This window comes from Oncorhynchus masou, unplaced genomic scaffold, assembly GCF_036934945.1.
Source record: "Oncorhynchus masou masou isolate Uvic2021 unplaced genomic scaffold, UVic_Omas_1.1 unplaced_scaffold_2348, whole genome shotgun sequence".
NCBI lineage: Eukaryota > Metazoa > Chordata > Actinopteri > Salmoniformes > Salmonidae > Oncorhynchus > Oncorhynchus masou.
This window is the reverse complement of record NW_027008808.1, coordinates 21,411-30,000: the sequence shown is the minus strand read 5'-3', so window position 1 is coordinate 30,000 and position 8,590 is coordinate 21,411. Positions and strand designations below refer to the sequence as shown.

At 45.2% G+C, this 8,590-nt stretch overlaps 1 pseudogene; it reads right to left on the bottom strand.

The window, feature by feature from the left end:
- Positions 1–8,590, bottom strand: part of LOC135533378 (RNA-binding protein 26-like) — a 38,163-nt pseudogene that overhangs the window by 25,606 nt on the left and 3,967 nt on the right.

Here is an 8,590-nt window from a genome sequence, read left to right as displayed (position 1 = left end):
GAAGACAATAACAACAACAGAGACCACAACACAGACTGAATGAAGACAACAACAACAACAGACTGAATGAAGACAACAACAACAGAGACCACAACACAGACTGAATGAAGACAACAACAACAGACTGAATGAAGAGAACAACAACAGAGACCACAACACAGACTGAATGAAGACAATAACAACAACAGACTGAATGAAGACAATAACAACAACAGAGACCACAACACAGACTGAATGAAGACAATAACAACAACAGAGACCACAACACAGACTGAATGAAGACAATAACAACAGAGACTGAATGAAGACAATAACAACAACAGAGACCACAACACAGACTGAATGAAGACAATAACAACAACAGAGACCACAACACAGACTGAATGAAGACAATAACAACAAGAGACCACAACACAGACTGAATGAAGACAATAACAACAGAGACTGAATGAAGACAATAACAACAACAGAGACCACAACACAGACTGAATGAAGACAATAACAACAACAGAGACCACAACACAGACTGAATGAAGACAATAACAACAACAGAGACCACAACACAGACTGAATGAAGACAATAACAACAACACAGACTGAATGAAGACAATAACAACAACAGAGACCACAACAACAGACTGAATGAAGACAATAACAACAACAGAGACCACAACACAGACTGAATGAAGACAACAACAACACAGACTGAATGAAGACAACAACAATAACAGAGACTGAATGAAGACAATAACAACAACACAGACTGAATGAAGACAATAACAACAACAGAGACCACAACACAGACTGAATGAAGACAACAACAACACAGACTGAATGAAGACAACAACAATAACAGAGACTGAATGAAGACAATAACAACAACACAGACTGAATGAAGACAATAACAACAACAGAGACCACAACACAGACTGAATGAAGACAATAACAACAACAGACTGAATGAAGACAACAACAACAACAGAGACCACAACACAGACTGAATGAAGACAATAACAACAGACTGAATGAAGACAACAACAACAACAGAGACCACAACACAGACTGAATGAAGACAACAACAACAACAGACTGAATGAAGACAACAACAACAACAGAGACCACAACACAGACTGAATGAAGACAATAACAACAGACTGAATGAAGACAACAACAACAACAGAGAGCACAACACAGACTGAATGAAGACAACAACAACAACAGACTGAATGAAGACAATAACAACAACAGAGACCACAACACAGACTGAATGAAGACAATAACAACAACAGAGACTGAATGAAGACAATAACAACAACAGAGACTGAATGAAGACAATAACAACAACACAGACTGAATGAAGACAATAACAACAGAGACCACAACACAGACTGAATGAAGACAACAACAACAACAGAGACCACAACACAGACTGAATGAAGACAATAACAACAGAGAGCACAACACAGACTGAATGAAGACAACAACAACAACAGACTGAATGAAGACAATAACAACAACAGAGACTGAATGAAGACAATAACAACAACACAGACTGAATGAAGACAATAACAACAACAGAGACCACAACACAGACTGAATGAAGACAATAACAACAACAGACTGAATGAAGACAATAACAACAGAGACCACAACACAGACTGAATGAAGACAATAACAACAACAGAGACCACAACACAGACTGAATGAAGACAATAACAACAACAGACTGAATGAAGACAATAACAACAGAGACCACAACACAGACTGAATGAAGACAATAACAACAGAGACAACAACACAGACTTAACGTAGAGACCACAACACAGACTTAACGAAGACAATGACAACAACACAGACTTAAAGAAGAGACCACAACACAGACTTAACGAAGACAATGACAACAACACAGACTTAGAGACCACAACACAGACTTAAGTCTGTGTTGTGGTCTCTACGTTAACGAAGACAATGACAACAACACAGACTTAAAGAGACCACAACACAGACTTAACGTAGAGACCACAACACAGACTTAACGTAGAGACCACAACACAGACTTAACGAAGACAATGACAACAACACAGACTTAAAGAAGAGACCACAACACAGACTTAACGAAGACAATGACAACAACACAGACTTAGAGACCACAACACAGACTTAACGTAGAGACCACAACACAGACTTAACGAAGACAATGACAACAACACAGACTTAAAGAGACCACAACACAGACTTAACGTAGAGACCACAACACAGACTTAACGTAGAGACCACAACACAGACTTAACGAAGAGACCACAACCCAGACTTAACGTAGAGACCACAACACAGACTTAACGTAGAGACCACAACACAGACTTAACGTAGAGACCACAACACAGACTTGACGTAGAGACCACAACACAGACTTGACGTAGAGACCACAACACAGACTTAACAAAGAGACCACAACACAGACTTAACAAAGAGACCACAACACAGACTTGACGTAGAGACCACAACACAGACTTAACGTAGAGACAACAACACAGACTTAACAAAGAGACCACAACACAGACTTGACGTAGAGACCACAACACAGACTTAACGTAGAGACCACAACACAGACTCAACGAAGAGACCACAACACAGACTTAACGAAGACAATGACCACAACACAGACTTAACGAAGAGACCACAACACAGACTCAACGTAGAGACCACAACACAGACTTAACGTAGAGACCACAACACAGACTCAACGTAGAGACCACAACACAGACTTAACGAAGAGACCACAACACAGACTCAACGTAGAGACCACAACACAGACTCAACGTAGAGACCACAACACAGACTTAACGTAGAGACCACAACACAGACTCAACGAAGAGACCACAACACAGACTCAACGAAGAGACCACAACACAGACTTAACGTAGAGACCACAACACAGACTTAACGTAGAGACAACAACACAGACTCAACGTAGAGACCACAACACAGACTTAACGTAGAGACCACAACACAGACTTAACGTAGAGACCACAACACAGACTCAACGTAGAGACCACAACACAGACTCAACGTAGAGACCACAACACAGACTTAATGTAGAGACCACAACACAGACTTAATGTAGAGACCACAACACAGACCTAACGAAGACAATGACCACAACCCAGACTTAACGTAGAGACCACAACACAGACTTAACGAAGAGACCACAACCCAGACTTAACGTAGAGACCACAACCCAGACTTAACGTAGAGACCACAACACAGACTTAAAGAAGAGACCACAACACAGACTTAACAAAGAGACCACAACACAGACTTAATGTAGAGACCACAACACAGACTTAACGAAGAGACCACAACACAGACTTAACGTAGAGACCACAACACAGACTTAACGTAGAGACCACAACACAGACTTAACGTAGAGACCACAACACAGACTTAACGTAGAGACCACAACACAGACTTAACGAAGAGACCACAACACAGACTTAATGAAGACAACAGAGACCACAACACAGACTTAACGTAGAGACCACAACACAGACTTAACGTAGAGACCACAACACAGACTTAACGAAGAGACCACAACACAGACTCAACGTAGAGACCACAACACAGACTTAACGAAGACAACAGAGACAAAACATTTCTCCTTCCCCTGTGAAAGACACACAGGTTGGAGCAGTAGATAACTGAAGGTCACATTGTACAGCTGTTAAGAGGACTAAATGCTTTGCTCAAGGGCACAACTGCAGGAGATTGCACCAAGGATTTGACACTTAAGACCACCCTCTTGGTTGTCAACTCACACACAGCTCTCACACACACACAGCTCTCACACACACACACACAGCTCTCTCACACACACACAGCTCTCTCACACACACACAGCTCTCTCACACACACAGCTCTCTCACACACACACACACAGCTCCGCCTCATCCCTACCTGTTGAGAAGAGAGGAGCCGGGGGCTGGGGGATGGAGGGTCGTGTCCCTGTGGTTACAATAGTAGGAACAGAGTTGGCGATGGAGCAAGGAGGGGCCTCCATCCCTGATGCCTGGTGAGGGGGACCTGGGGGCGGGGAGCACAGATCGAAATAAAACACTAGAATGTTTCCTGACCAAGATGGCCGCCATTAACACAACATTCTAGAACGATGCAAGTCTGACATCATGAATTAGAGTCTCTGTGGAGATCTTTACAAAGGTAAGGCGAACGCCCGATTGGCTATGGTTCGAAAGAAGCTCGCCCTATAGCGAAGAGGGTTCCATTTGGAATGACAACACATGCGACTCGAGCCACGGACTCGTTATGACAGACGGATCTGCTCAATTCCTACCTGGCGGCAGGCTGGGCGGCAGGCCGGGCGGCAGGCTGCCTGCCAGGGGCACAGGGGGACGGAGGTTGACGGGAGGTGGGGTCATGAGAGGGGGAGGTCCTGGCGGGGGCGGTAGGCCGGGAGGGGGCTGGGCGACCCCTGGGATAGGGGGAGGGGCTTGGAACATGTTAGGTAGATTAACGTCCTCCACCACCACTGGATCGATACCGTGGTCGAACGGGCAAATGTCCCCACGCATACAGAAGCCTTTCTCTGGAAGACAACACAATACGGTTTAGTAACAGCTAGAGGACAGTTAGATACAGAAGGCCTTTCTCTGGAAGACAACACAATACGGTTTAGTAACAGCTAGAGGACAGTTAGAAGCCTTTCTCTGGAAGACAACACAATACGGTTTAGTAACAGCTAGAGGACAGTTAGAAGCCTTTCTCTGGAAGACAACACAATACGGTTTAGTAACAGCTAGAGGACAGTTAGAAGCCTTTCTCTGGAAGACAACACAATACGGTTTAGTAACAGCTAGAGGACAGTTAGAAGCCTTTCTCTGGAAGACAACACAATACGGTTTAGTAACAGCTAGAGGACAGTTAGATACAGAAGGCCTTTCTCTGGAAGACAACACAATACGGTTTAGTAACAGCTAGAGGACAGTTAGAAGCCTTTCTCTGGAAGACAACACAATATGGTTTAGTAACAGCTAGAGGACAGTTAGATACAGAAGGCTTTCTCTGGAAGACAACACAATACGGTTTAGTAACAGCTAGAGGACAGTTAGAAGCCTTTCTCTGGAAGACAACACAATACAGTATAGTAACAGCTAGAGGACAGTTAGATACAGAAGGCCTTTCTCTGGAAGACAACACAATACGGTTTAGTAACAGCTAGAGGACAGTTAGAAGCCTTTCTCTGGAAGACAACACAATACAGTATAGTAACAGCTAGAGGACAGTTAGATACAGAAGGCCTTTCTCTGGAAGACAACACAATACGGTTTAGTAACACAGCTAGAGGACAGTTAGAAGCCTTTCTCTGGAAGACAACACAATACAGTATAGTAACAGCTAGAGGACAGTTAGATACAGAAGGCCTTTCTCTGGAAGACAACACAATACGGTTTAGTAACACAGCTAGAGGACAGTTAGATACAGAAGGCCTTTCTCTGGAAGACAACACAATACGGTTTAGTAACAGCTAGAGGACAGTTAGAAGCCTTACTCTGGAAGACAACACAATACAGTATAGTAACAGCTAGAGGACAGTTAGATACAGAAGGCCTTTCTCTGGAAGACAACACAATACGGTATAGTAACAGCTAGAGGACACAGATACAGAAGGCCTTTCTCTGGAAGACAACACAATACGGTTTAGTAACAGCTAGAGGACAGTTAGATACAGAAGCCTTTCTCTGGAAGACAACACAATACGGTTTAGTAACAGCTAGAGGACAGTTAGAAGCCTTTCTCTGGAAGACAACACAATATGGTTTAGTAACAGCTAGAGGACAGTTAGATACAGAAGGCTTTCTCTGGAAGACAACACAATACGGTTTAGTAACAGCTAGAGGACAGTTAGAAGCCTTTCTCTGGAAGACAACACAATACAGTATAGTAACAGCTAGAGGACAGTTAGATACAGAAGGCCTTTCTCTGGAAGACAACACAATACGGTTTAGTAACAGCTAGAGGACAGTTAGAAGCCTTTCTCTGGAAGACAACACAATACAGTATAGTAACAGCTAGAGGACAGTTAGATACAGAAGGCCTTTCTCTGGAAGACAACACAATACGGTTTAGTAACACAGCTAGAGGACAGTTAGAAGCCTTTCTCTGGAAGACAACACAATACAGTATAGTAACAGCTAGAGGACAGTTAGATACAGAAGGCCTTTCTCTGGAAGACAACACAATACAGTATAGTAACAGCTAGAGGACAGTTAGATACAGAAGGCCTTTCTCTGGAAGACAACACAATACGGTTTAGTAACAGCTAGAGGACAGTTAGAAGCCTTACTCTGGAAGACAACACAATACAGTATAGTAACAGCTAGAGGACAGTTAGATACAGAAGGCCTTTCTCTGGAAGACAACACAATACGGTATAGTAACAGCTAGAGGACACAGATACAGAAGGCCTTTCTCTGGAAGACAACACAATACGGTTTAGTAACAGCTAGAGGACAGTTAGATACAGAAGCCTTTCTCTGGAAGACAACACAATACGGTTTAGTAACAGCTAGAGGACAGTTAGAAGCCTTTATCTGGAAGACAACACAATACGGTTTAGTAACAGCTAGAGGACAGTTAGAAGCCTTTATCTGGAAGACAACACAATACGGTTTAGTAACAGCTAGAGGACAGTTAGAAGCCTTTATCTGGAAGACAACACAATACGGTTTAGTAACAGCTAGAGGACAGTTAGATACAGAAGGCTTTCTCAGGAAGACAACACAATAGAGTTTAGTAACAGCTAGAGGACAGTTAGATACCATTATGTCTCCACACATACAGAACAACCCATTGTGAAGAAGCACAGCGAGAGGACAGTTTGATACAAACGGCCTTTTCCAGGAACAACAGACAGAAAAATAAAAATAAATCACTCCAAACATTCTCCTTCTCGGTCATACTGATGCCGGGCCACTAAAAGACAAGTCTTGGGGTTAAAACAAACCAAAAAAACACATCTCAGGCATGTCAACTTCCTTCCTGCTTACCGTCGTAGTCACGGCAACGTTTCCTCTGTGGCGGAAGGGGACGGTCCAGTGACTGATCCGGGTGGAAGTCCGACCAGCTGTCCGTCACCGAGGCGATGCTGTTGCTGTGGTTACCTTGAGGGGCGATCACCGTGATGGTGCTGCTGAGGGTCGGCACGGGGAACGTGGCGGTTGCCGTGGGGATCGGCAGGAGGCCTTCACCAGCTCCAACCTCCGTCCCCCGGTCTCCTCGATCGGGCTCGTACTTTGACCTCCCAGCATCCCGCTCTGTGATCAGAAGGATAAGGGCAGGAAGCAGGAAACAGTTGATGATATCTAGATATGATATCTAGAGCAGGTGTAGAGCTGTTGGATTGTGCATGCTTTTGTTCCAACCCAACACTAGTCTAACAGCCAGACATACTGACTTTCAAAATGAATCAACCAATCATAGTCTTCTGTCCGTCTCCCCTCTCACCTCTGCTCTTGGAGGGACTCCTGCTGTGACTCCTGCTACTGCGGTCCCGGTCTCTCTCCCGGTCCCTGGCCCGCTCCTTGCTCCTGCTCCTACTGCGGCTGTAGCTACGGCCCCTCCTCCGGTTGTAACGGTCCCGGTACGAGTCCCGTCGCGGCGGGATGCGGTCGTAATCGTTCCGTTTCCTGGTACGGTCGTCCCTTTTACGGTCATCCCCTCGTCTGACAAACGACAGAGAGGAGGAGGAGGAGGAGGGGAAGACAGAGGAGGAAGAGGGGAAGACAGAGGAGGAAGAGGGGAAGACAGAGGAGGAAGAGAGAGGAGGAGGGGAAGACAGAGGAGGAAGAGAGAGGTGAAAGAGGGTGGAAAGAGGAAGAAGAGAGAGGGGAAAGAGGGGGGAAAGAGGAGGAAGAGAGGGGGGAGAGAGGAGGAAGAGAGAGGGGGAAAGAGGAGGAAGAGAGAGGGGGGAAAGAGAGGGGGAAAGAAGAGGAAGAGAGAGGAGGGGGAAAGAGGAGGAAGAGAGAGGGGGGGAAAGAGGAGGAAGAGAGAGGGGGGAAAGAGGAGGAAGAGAGAGGGGAGAGAGACAGAGAGAGAGGAGGGGGAAAGAGGAGGAAGAGAGAGGGGGGAAAGAGGATGAAGAGAGAGGGGGGGAAAGAGGAGGAAGAGAGAGGGAGAGAGACAGAGAGAGGAGGGGGAAAGAGGAGGAAGAGAGAGAGGGGAAAGAGGATGAAGAGAGAGGGGGGAAAGAGGAGGAAGAGAGAGGGGAGAGAGACAGAGAGAGAGGAGGGGGAAAGAGGAGGAAGAGAGAGGGGGAAAGAGGATGAAGAGAGAGGGGGAAAGAGGAGGAAGAGAGAGGGGGAAAGAGGAGGAAGAGAGAGGGAGAGAGACAGAGAGATCAGGGGGAAAGAGGAGGAAGAGAGGGAGAGAGAGAGGGGGGAAAAGAAGGGCAGAATAAAGTTATTTAGCAAACATCCCATTGAACAGAGACAGGAACATTTATGTGTCAGTCTCAAATAGCACTCTATACACTATATAGTGCACTACTATTGACCAGGTCCAGTAGAGTAATTTAATA